Here is a 12,239-nt window from a genome sequence, read left to right as displayed (position 1 = left end):
TGTTGACTTGGGACTGCTCCTGAAAAAGGGCTTTTCCCTGAAGGCTTCTCCCACAGTCACTGGGGAGACAATAGACAAATTTAACCCTGGCTCTTTCATCTTTAGCCCCATCACCCAGAGTCAGGTTTACTATGTCTATTCACAAGATACCTTAAACTTTGCTCACATGTCTCTATCACCACTGCTATCAGATAGTCTATTCCAGCACTGGCTTACTAAAGTAACCCTGGCTCACCTGGGTTACTAAACTTGTCTCATGAATGATTTCACTAATTTTATTTCTGCAACTCATTCTCCACATAAACTCAGAATGATTATTTAAAAACACAAATCAGATTATGTGAGTCTCTACTTAAATCTTGCCGATGGTTTCTAGTCGCACTTTGAATAAAGATAAAACCATTATAATAATTTACAAACACCTATAAAATTTGGTCTCTCTTTCCTTACGGCATTTACACTCACAATTCCTTCTATTTGAAACACACAACCATGATCTCGTGGCTGAAAACTTACTTCAACTCAAATTTTACCTCCTCAGTGATGTCTTCCCTAACCAGCCAAAGTTAACTGCCCGGCCCTCATGCAACCATGTCCTTTTTAAAAATATTGTTGTTTTCTGTTCTTCATTGCATTTATTATTCTCAGAAATTGCCTTGTTCATTTACTTGTTTTGCAATTTATTATCTTTATAAACTGGAATGTAGACTTGACAACAGCAGGAGTATTGTGTAGTTCTCCATTGTACCTCAACTCTCTAAAACATGCTTGGCAGAGAGCAGGCAATTCACTGGAGGCATACAGATTTAGAATATTGCTTTTACCAAAGAGAGAGGAGATGAATTACCAAACTCCCCACTATATTTGAAGCCACTTACATAATTTTATTATAAAACGTTTTTTTTTTTTTTAAGTTTTAGTTTTAGTTTTATTCTAATTGCTTAGAAAAGGTTAAATCCACCCCCATGCTCAGCTCTTGGTTTCCAATACCATTCTCCAATAAAAAGAACCAGATCTCCTCACAGATATGGCTGATTCTAAGACTAAGACAGGAAATGTAAAAGATGGGCCTAAAACATCTTGTAATACCAGAATATAAAGAAGTACTCAGAAAAGAAAAATCCACATAAACAACGATGTGTCAGAGGTATACAAAAACCAACTGAAAGAGCAACCACTGGCTAAAGTTGGAATAATCTGAGTCACAAAATAAAGTTATATTGGGTTATAACCCAATTTGTAAAAAATAAATATCCATGAGTCCATATTGATAGAGATAAGTGATTGAATAAATAAACAAATGGGAGAGAGATCTCCTGTGCATAAGACTCCAAATAATTTATGTACTCTGTCATCAAGAAGGAGAGCATAACTCTGCACTTCTTAATTGTATGCATAATGACTTTTTTCCAAAGAGTACAATATAGAAAGGAGAAAAAAGAGTATTTTTATAGTGAAGAAGACAAATATTTCCTCAGCAAAGTCAGCAAAGTCAACAGCAACTGATCAATCATGTTGATAGTATGTATCTTTGATATAAAGTGATGAAAATGGTACTTTATCTCTGTGACCTTCCTCTCAAAAATCTACATTCTAGTCTAATTATGAAAAAAACAATAAAGGACCTTCTACAAAACCTGAAGAGTACTTCACAAAACTGTCAAAGCCGTCAAAAACAAGGCAAGTCTGAGAAAGTGTCACAATTAAGAGGAGCCTAAGGAGACATGATAACTAAAGGTAATCTATCTTGAATGAGATTCTGAAATAGAAAATAAAATTAATTAAAAACTAAAAAAATATTAATCGAGCATAGCTTTAGTTAATAAGACTATCAATATTGGTCAATTAATTATAACAAATGTACCATATTAATGTAAGATGTTAGTAATAGAAAAATGGTGTGGGGCATATGGGAACTCTGTTAAACTCTATACTATTAAGTAATTATTGTGCTAAGTAGTGAAAAAACAACCTTGAACTGAATGTCTTGTTTCACATGAATATTAAGAATTTTTTTAATTAAGGTTATTGGGATTACATTGGTTAATACAATTATATAATTTTCAGGTGTACATTATAATTGACATCTGTATATTCTATTGTGTGTTTACCACCTAAAGTCCAGTTTCCTTCAGCTGCCTTATATTTGATCCCCTTTACCCAAGTCACCCTCCCCCAACCCCCTATATTTGACCCCTTTTACACTTCTACCTCTCCCCTCCTCCCCCATCCCCTATCCTCTGGTAACCACTAGTCTACAGTCCATGTCCATGAGTCTCTGTTTGTTTGCCTGTTCATTTGTTGCTTTTCGGTTTATATCCCACATATAAGTGATATCAACACTAAGAATTTTTCTATTTACTTTTCTCCAAAATGCTATAATGGGTTTATCTTCTATAAAAGAAAGTAGATTACACTATTATAATGCTGGTGGTGGAAATCTGGACTATTGACTAACTATTTGGACTGTACTCAAGGGTGTGAAACTGTCAAACAGAGTGTATTTGAAATCCATTGCCATACCTACACAAGCTCATGGGTAGATACAGAATAATATATAAAGATGTTCATGGCAGCATTGTTTATACTAGTAAAAAAATTTTGGTGGTAACCCGAATATCTATCATTATGAGATAGTAAATAATTTGTGATCCATTTCCATAAAGGAATACTATACATTAGTTGAAGTGATTGTACTATATGTCCATACATAAAAATGATCAGTTCTCAAAAACATCATGTTGAGGGTAAAAAGAAAAATATAGAAAGATACTTATAGTATGATAACACATATAAAAATTTTAAAATACATAAAACAGTACTCCATATTGTGTGTGCAAGTTGTATGGAGTATAATTGAAAAATATGAATATAAAGACTGTGCATCAAATTCAAAATAGCTGTTAACTGAGAAGGGACTGATAGGAATGGGATCAATATGGGTACAAAGGAGTCTTCCACTGTATCATATTTTCTCTCTTTTTGTAAGAATCTAAATATGACAAAAGAAGTCATGATAAATTTTTTAAGGCAACAAACAAATATTTAAAGTCAAATAAGAAATATATTTCCAAAATTATGACCATTCCATTTGTTGCTTGGAGTGTTTTAGTTAGGCTTTGGTCAGCAATAAAGTTGTATGAGTAGTTTTAAGTAATTTGTTCCAGAATCACCCCATCTGGTCCATATGTGCCTCTTTCCATTTCTGGACCTTTTGATGCTGCTCTTCAATTGCTTCTCTCTTGCCTACTCTGCTCAACTGCATGTACACCCTTGCAATCTTAGTATTGCCTTCTTTTACTAGACCTAAGTAACATCTCCGATTTTATTAATTTTTAATACTAAATTCTCAAATGGTTAAAGAATTTATCTGGGTTTGAAGACAGAGTCTCATCATTTGATTCGTGCTTCTTCTATCCAAGGAACATGACTTTCATCAGTACTGGAATTTTCTCTGCTACTATATTCTCAAATATCAAATCTCCTCCATTATCTCAATTATTTCTTTCTATAATATCTCTTTGGTGTTGCTGATCCTTTTAATTCTACTTATCATGCTTCTTAAAATTAAGAATGCCACTAATGCATTCTGGGTAAATCCTCATCTCTATATACAAATCTTTAATTCTTATTTCAGCTGTATCTAATCTGTTAAACGCATACAGTTTTAAATGCTAATTTGTATCATTTTCATTTACAAATTTACATTTGGTTTCTTTTTTTTAAATACCTGTCGTTCCTATTTCAAAGGGTTTTGTTTTTATTCCTTAACACTTTTATCATTTTAAGCATGCTTATTTATAGCTTGTTTTGTATTATTTTATTATTTCAAGTTCCTGAGATGCTGGTTCTGTACATTTTTTTGTTAAGGCTGCTGAACATCCCTTATGGCAATTTATTTCTTATATAGCTTGTATATGTTTATTGTGAGTCTAAGTTGTTTTTTTTTTTCTTTTAAGATCTATGGTTTGAGAAAATGACTTTCTATTATTTTTTCAATTGCTTCTGCCAAATATTCAAAGATATTAGCCTGACACTGAGGAATTTCTTTCCACAGAATATTATATATGCATTTTCTATCTGACTTGATGCAGTCTTAGGGTTTTAATTCTTTTTTTCTTAAAAGACAGACAGAGACAAATGTCCTTGAATTCCTGGATCAAGATATTTGCGTTTTCTAATTCTTATTTCAGTGAGACTACAATTTTTTGAGGCTCTGCTTTACACAGGTTTTCAGTGTGAATTCCCCATATTACAAAGTTCAAGACCTCATCCTTATATTTGCACAGATTTTAAAACTAAACTCTCTGAAAATTAAGATCTTATTCGAAATATGATATCTCTTTTTCTACTCCCCAGATCCCTATGTCAGCTTTCATGTTTACTCTCAGGGTTTTAGTTATCTTTTTAATTCTGAAATACTGGCAGCTTCCCTTTATTATGAGTTTAACTATGTATTTAAGAAGCATTTTTATTATATTTAGAGTTTATAAATGTTGGTAAAGGACTTCCACATTCATTAGTCCACCAAGTTTCCAGAATTGAAAATATTCATAGATTTTGTGTAAATTATTACTTTTATCTTGATAGGTCTAATTTAACCTTAAAATTTCTGAGGGTGTAGGAAGTTATGGCTCTAAGGACATAAGACTAGTGCCAGAAGCCATCAAAATGCAAAAGGGTTTCCCATATTCTGCTTCTTCTGAGTCTATATTTGCAATAACAACATATATTTACTAAAACAGTTGTTTCTGCAGAAAATTGACTTTAGTAAGAAGTCGATTGCAAAATTCATAGAGTTAGGTCATTCCTGGTGATGTAACTAAGGATTCAATAAGAATCATCTGAAATTTCTGTTGGTGGATTTATCAAGGCCAGTAATTGGGTATCTTATTTTTATGATCTTTATCTAGCTTTTAGGGGCCATTTTGCATTTTAACTTTTTGACACCTAGACACCTAAATCATGAACCATTTATTTGGGTAGACTAATCGAATATAAAATATGGCATCATCCTTTTCTGATTTTCCTCTCTTCCAACTATCAGAAATGGGGTTATCATATATTATAGTTTGCTTGGGACAGTCCTGGTTTACTGCTGTTGTTCTAGAGAAATTATTAACCACATGTGGTTTTGATAATTTACAGTCACCCTATCTATACACAGCTAGGTTCCCCAGACCACTGATGCAGGCATTCGCAAGTATAAGTCTGAGCACTTCTCTGGCACATCTTACCTGCCTGACAATTTCTGGGCCACCATAGTTGCTCAGTCCAGGTGAGAGACAGAAAAGGAGGAAAACATCCTAGCCAGTAATGTTGAGTTAATAGAGATACTATCACAATTGCCCCCTGGGTGGCTTGCTTCATGTCTTAGATATTTCACCTTTTGACATCAGTTATTCAGAGAAGGGAGACAATGTTAGTCTTCTCTGATCATAATCTTATCATAAACTCTCTCTTTTTTCATGATATTCCAACCAATCCACTATCTTTCATATGAGCCTAATAAGGACTTTGTTTTTCCATGCATATCACTCACCACAAGATGGGACAGGGCATAATTTTGCAATCACTTAATTGCATACTTATTTCTTAACACCACTAAGACATTCTTATGCTGAAAGTAAATTATAATCCCAACTGATGCTAAATAGCAATACAAGATTTAATCATTTTACACTGTAATATTAATTCAAACAATTCAAAGCACTTCGTGAGGGCGATCGCTTCCCAATATCATTTTATTCCAGTAAAAAATTATTTTTAACAACTAAAAACCAAAAATTAACTAAAATTGTGGTTTTCTTACCCTCAAAAATCTTTTAACGCATTCTGATAAATAAAATATATTTAAATACCCATGATTCTTAAACCATTTCTCCAAATATTGTCAGAAATAACAAAAGGTCCTTATGTAATAGAAAAAATGTTTAAATTATTATTATTAATGTAGTTAGTAATTATGTTTTCTTCCGAATAAAGATCTTGTTTTAAAATTTCAGTGGAATATAATCAGGAAAAGTTTTGCAAAGTCCACCTCCACTTCTGCTTTTACCACCCCGATTTCTCTAAATCCAAATGAAGTAAGGGGGAGATAACACTAATGTATGAATATTACAGGGAGATAAGCCAGTAGCTTTTACCTTTGCATTTTAATACGATTTTATCTCATGTTCTTGGCCACTTTGAAATTTCCATAGCCATCACTATATTGCCAATGGTATTTGTCATCAACTAAATGCACATAAGATTTTAATGCTTCTTAAAATCAATGTAATATAAAATCACATTTTGATGACTAAAGATCTTATTTGCTTTCATAGACACTATTACTTTTCTTTTTTTAAATCCTAAAGCACAACTTTTCACTAATGTAAGCAATTTTTTTCAAAAATTTTACTTTTATTATATCTAAACAAAATTAGAGATCATATTAAATGTGCATTCTAAAGATAATAGACATGTGAAGTAGCTGTTGGCAAAATCTAAATCCACAGTATTGAAAAATGCAAAATATATTAAAACACTTTAAATATTTTCCTAGTTGGTTTCTTTTGAAATAAACTTGTTTGTAACTATCATCAGTATTTAAAGCATCCTAAATAAAATGTATTCATAATTTATAGCAAAAAGTGATAAAAACAGGAAAAGTAGTGGATTTTTTTTTATTGGCAACTTCTGAAAATGGTTTGAAATTAATGTTAAAAGTGTTTGTGACCTTTGTTACAAAATTTTTTCAATAGAAATTTTAAAAGATCTTAATGTATAACTTCTAGCATGTTTACTTAGAGCAGAAATCTGAAAAATATTATTCTAAGGCCTGATTTGTGTTTTCTCTGACCTATTAAAAATTATAATTTAAATATTTTTCAAAGGGAGTCAGCGACAAAACCAAATATAGAGTTTAATCCCTGTGAAAGTGCTCTGAGCTGAGAAGTGTTGATCTGGTTCGCTGCATGGTTAGTATTCACGTCAGAACCTCTAGTACCAAGCATTGTCCATGGCCCTCCTGTGGGTACACAACAGCTGTTAATGGAATTAAACTCAAGTTAGTGTTTTCATTTTAGATCATCAGCTATCTCCTCCACAGCCTCCAAAGTAGCCACATTGTTGGTCAAGAAAACACGGAGGCAAATAAACATCAAGTTCGAAATGCATAATGCATAAGAGTTCTACAGTTGGCAATAATAACCCCAAATTTCCTAATAACAATAGAATAAAACCAAACAAAAAAATCTAAATTCTATCTTAATGTTTTAATAACTGAGACCTGAAGCTAGATTCAAAATAATCTTATTTATAAAGCTTAGTAGCTGAGTGAGGTAGCTAGGAGGATATCTAGAGGAGATTCTCAGGGGAAAAAGAAGAAAAGAGGAGGACTCTGAGGGGCAGGGAGAAGTCTGCCTTTATAATGTTGCCCACAGTCAGCTCTGAGGTAAGGAAAGTTATATGTGTCTGTATTGCCACCTAAATGCCTACTTCTACCCCTCTCACTCTAACCTGCCAGGCTCGCCATATGGCCTCATAGAGTCAGGTATAAAAAGAAGGAAAAAGAAGGAAGTGATATTTCTATCCAACCACTTCTGAAATGAACTGAGTTAATCTGAACTGAGAAGGCAGCTATTTCACAGGTGTCAGTGTGAAGAATGGGATTCTTCATCACGACTGCTCCTTCTTCAAGGCCTCATACTGCCATTCCATGGCATGTGAGTACTAGGGATTGCCTAGACATTGGATCTAGGGTAGATGCAAGAGGATTCTGGAACTATCAATAGAAGAGAGAAAGAATTTCTGGTAGAAAGCTGCATAAAGGAGGTTAGTTTGCCAAAGAGAAGGAAGTTTGTAATTAAGTCAACTTTTTCTCTTTATACATATCCTTGTGAAAGTACTAATAAAACTTAGAGAAGAAAAGGCTAGAGATTGAATAATTAATTCAGAGGCTGACAAACCAGACCTTAACATCAAACTAGATATGCGTAATAGATATATGTTGGTCTAATCCTATGCAAATTTAAAATAGAAGCTGTTTTTAAACAGGTCATTCTGAATAAAAAATAGATAACTGAAGTATGTACAATAAACCTAATGTGAAACGGTGTTATTAGTTTCCAATTCAAGGATTAATGTGACTAAAATGTGCTCTGCTGGAGAGTGTTTTGCTACTGAGGATTAATTATTTCTTCGAGAAAGTCCATATGCCACAAACAGCCTTTTCTGAGGACCCAACTAATTTAAATAGAAGAGATATTTTATCTTACAGATAAGGATTTAATTTCCAAGAATGGGCACCTCAAGTGAGTTACCTCAGCTTTCCTTTAAATCATTTCCTACCCCTTCTTCCTGTTTCAAAGAAAAACATCCTTGAACCTTCACTCTCTTGTCTCCTGCAACTTCGATATATTTTTTGTTTCTTTCTTTTACAAATTTCTTTATACTGACTTAATAACTTTACTCTAGGAAGGAGCTGAGGTTTTTCTAATGCTAACTAACATCGAATTTCCCTCAACAGTACATTACCCCTCAAAGTAAAAACTGTTATCTATTTTCTTTCACCGGTAAACGTCTTAAAATCTAAAATTACTCTTCAGGCTTCTCATTTCCAGTTTAGTCCTCAGTCTGAGCTCCTGTCTGTGCAAATCTACTAAACCTCTTAAAATCCACTGATGACCTAATAATAATAATAACAACAAAGTTCATCAGCTCCTACCCTAATTTCTTATTAAATAACCACTTTATGGGTTTGCTATTGCTTTTAAGCCCTGTCTTTGGTAGTCAACTTACTTGCTTTGCCTCCTATAACATTATTATTCTTCCAACTTTTCTCATTATGTTTCCACAATTAATTAGTGTCCTTTCTAGATTCATTTTACTCCAATTAATGTTAAAGTTATACCCCAGTCATCTTCACCCCATTTTTATTCCCCAATGATGTTCATTTATGTATAATCTAATTCTTGCCAGAGCTTCATACACAGCTATATATTCAGCTTTATCTTCTAATCTGATATCTGGACATAAAATTTTCACCTTATTTTTCACCTTCACTTTCATCTCTATGTGAGAGCATGTGTTACTATGTTAAAAGCATAACATCAAAAGTCAAATTCATTATCCTTACTTTTGCTGCCACAGAAAAACAACAACAAAAAAATACAGCACCCGTGGGCCCCAATCAAGTTGTAATTTTGCAACTTTCTATAATTTCCCTATGTAATGTCCTATAGTTCCCTATTTCCTTGTATTTGCTTGCCTCACCTTTGTCCTTGGAATGGTAACTTTCTATTTTTATTTATTTAAACTCAACTCACTCTTAAATACCTAATTTAACTATCATATCCTTTTTTTCTGGGTTCTGAGCTCTTCATGCACAAAAATTGTGCTGTTAGCTTATTCTGCATCTTAGACTTAACACAGTGCCTAGTACCAGATAAATGCTCATATTCATGTCCCATTCACTTTCTCCTATTTTTTAATTTTCATTTTTATAATATGTAGAGCTTTAGTACTATCTGTACAGGCACATATTCATATTAAACTCCATGAGGTAAACTCCGTGCCTTTGTTTATGTCTCAGTCTCTACAGTGGACAGTTCTCAGTAGATGTGTGGTACTCCATAAATATTGTATGTGGAAGTGACACATTTTAATCCTTTTCCTTTCTCAAGATATTGAAGAACTAAAGTGCAGCCTGTGCCCATAAGTAAAAAAAAGAGAGAAGGTCAGGGCACAAGATGATGTATCTGTAAGGGTCAATAGACTAATCTACATGTACCGTCTATTTTGTTAGGCAGGAAGAACAGAGTTATGATCTATGATGTGACTATACATATCATTCATGGGCGCAGAGTAGAATAACATACCTCATCAAATGAAGAAAGGAGAATATTAAGAAACAGAGAGTCTCCACAGTTGTTGTTTTAGTTTTTTTGGATGCCTCATCAAGAGGTCTGAGAAAACTGAACACTGCACATAATATGCCACTGAAAAACATAACATGTACACTGAAAGAAACCCTATTTCATAGAATTTACACACACACACACACAAAGTCAATATCAGCACACCTGCTATATGCCATTTGGATTTACACTAGAGGTAAATCGTGTTAGTGCTATGAAAGACAGTGAAAACTGTCAACTAGTGATCTAGCCTTGCCTCTAATTCTAATTTAGTATGTGGCTCTGGGAAACTCAATCTCTCAGCCACAGCTGTTATTCTTTAAATCATGAGATAGATACATGCTAAAAATCTGTAATTCTAAAAATTCCCATGTATATAGGAACATTTGGAACTTAAATCTCTTTATAGATCCCATATGTCAAAAGAATGGATTTTTTCTTGATGGGTCAAACCATTCTATGAAATCATTCCCCATAGCTTTCACAACCTCTGACACAGCAGAGCTACCTCTTTATAGGAAAACGATGAGTAAGATAGAAACATCCTGATACATCCCCACCACCTGCCGTCTCTACCACCACCACCACACACACACACACGCGCACACACACACACACACACACACACTCCACTCTATAAAGAGGAGGGAATTAGGCATTTTAAAACAGTCTTATAAAAAATTTTTAAATACTTAAAATTGATCTAAATGACAACCAGGACTTTTAAATGCAGGATTTGTAATTGATTTCTTCCTAGTAATTTGATGATAATAAAAAGAAGATTTAAGGGAAGACATGAGAAGCAGCAGAGAAAAGCAGGGCTGTTGCATGCAGTTTCTAGCTCCTGAGTCATTCCACTCTTTAGCACAGCTAATGTCACATGACCAAAAATAATTTAAAGTGTGAGCACCTTATACAATATCAACTATTTCTAATGGCTACAGTCCTATCATCACAAATCTACCAAGATTTTTTAAAAAATCCATTTTCTCAGCAATTAATTTGTTTTCAGTTTACTCCTTACATTCATATTGGGGGAGGGGAGAGGGTCTGTGTTATCATTCCAAGTCTATTAAACGCATTACATAAATCTTTCATTCATATAAAAGAAATGACTTACATATTTTCCTAAAAGGGAAAAAAAGCATAAATAATCCATACCATCATTGCTGGCAGGAGGCCTTATTCAGAAGGTCTTTGGACTCAGGATGCCTCTGAGGCTCCTATCAGAAGGCTCAGCCCTGAGCTTTGGCAAAGCCACTGCCATGTTAATCTGCTTCATTACATCTCTACAATTTGTTCACCGTGTTAAGGAGCAGTATTTCATCCTTCACTTTGAAAGCTTTACCTTCAAAAGGCACGTGAGGATAGCTACAGATAGACAGACACTAAAGGTCAAAAAGCCAAAGACATATTAAAATATAGCATGCCAGAGTTGGAGCCTATTTCAGTCTAGAAAGATTTAAAAATGCAGAACAGCTAGATTTAGACCTTTTGAATATTTTAGATCTGAACCGAAGCTTACAAAGCAAACGTTTTATTTTAAACATTTTCATTAACATAGATAATGATTCCTCAATAGATAAATGAGAGAATAATATTGGCTTACCTGAAATAAAGGGAATTGTAAATCATAGCACAGAATCCATATATGTGTTGAATATAATAGTCTCCAATGCAGTTTTTCAGAATTTTGACTAGAGAAGAAAGTAAAATCTCACATGTGTTCCATCTTTAGTGAAAAATAAAAAACAAGAAAGGACGACCACAGCATCCTCTCTGCTTCTGCCTTAGCTTTCTGTTCTGACACTCACTCGATGGTATCCACTGTCTGTTGGAAAGCAGCATGCTAAATTGAAATAAATAAATAAATGTAAGGCAGCCTCTTACATGACAGCTCCATCTCCTGGCCAAAAGTGGAACCACATTTATTCAAGATCCTTTGGCAATGTCACATTCAGCAAGTTTAATTAAGTGGTGTATAGCCCATAATTCTATTGTAATTGAAATCAACTACCTTAATTAATTTTAAATTAAACATTTAAAAAGCATTAGAGTATGAATTTTTTAAAAATTTTAATTCTACTTTTAGGATCTAGTTAAATTTATTTACCTTATATTTAAATTGAAACTTTCATACATCATTAAAAACTTCATGCTTATCTTAAGACTCATTTAACTTTATTTACCCTTGAAAAAGTAATGCGTAACTCCTATATAGTAATTTTAGATGTCAATTTTAGAAGTCTTTGCTGGGTATCTCTTTGAGGAGAAGTTGTATGAGTGTTTGTTTCTAAAGAAATTCTGCATTATTTTGTTGTTATTGTTTTTATTTGA

The 12,239-nt window shown here is 33.3% G+C and overlaps 1 protein-coding gene across 1 annotated transcript in view; it reads right to left on the bottom strand.

The window, feature by feature from the left end:
* LOC102892041 (sodium channel protein type 2 subunit alpha) overlaps positions 1-11,750 on the bottom strand; it is a 124,727-nt gene extending 112,977 nt beyond the window's left edge. Inside the window, exon 1 of the mRNA XM_006921144.1 lies at positions 11,512-11,750. The gene's annotated coding sequence lies outside the window, so the exon portion shown is untranslated. The remainder of the gene's footprint in view (positions 1-11,511) is intronic.
* Between the last annotated feature and the right edge of the window lie 489 nt (positions 11,751-12,239).

This window comes from Pteropus alecto, unplaced genomic scaffold, assembly GCF_000325575.1.
Source record: "Pteropus alecto unplaced genomic scaffold, ASM32557v1 scaffold3, whole genome shotgun sequence".
Taxonomy (NCBI): Eukaryota; Metazoa; Chordata; class Mammalia; order Chiroptera; family Pteropodidae; genus Pteropus; species Pteropus alecto.
This window is presented reverse-complemented; position numbering and strand designations above follow the sequence as displayed.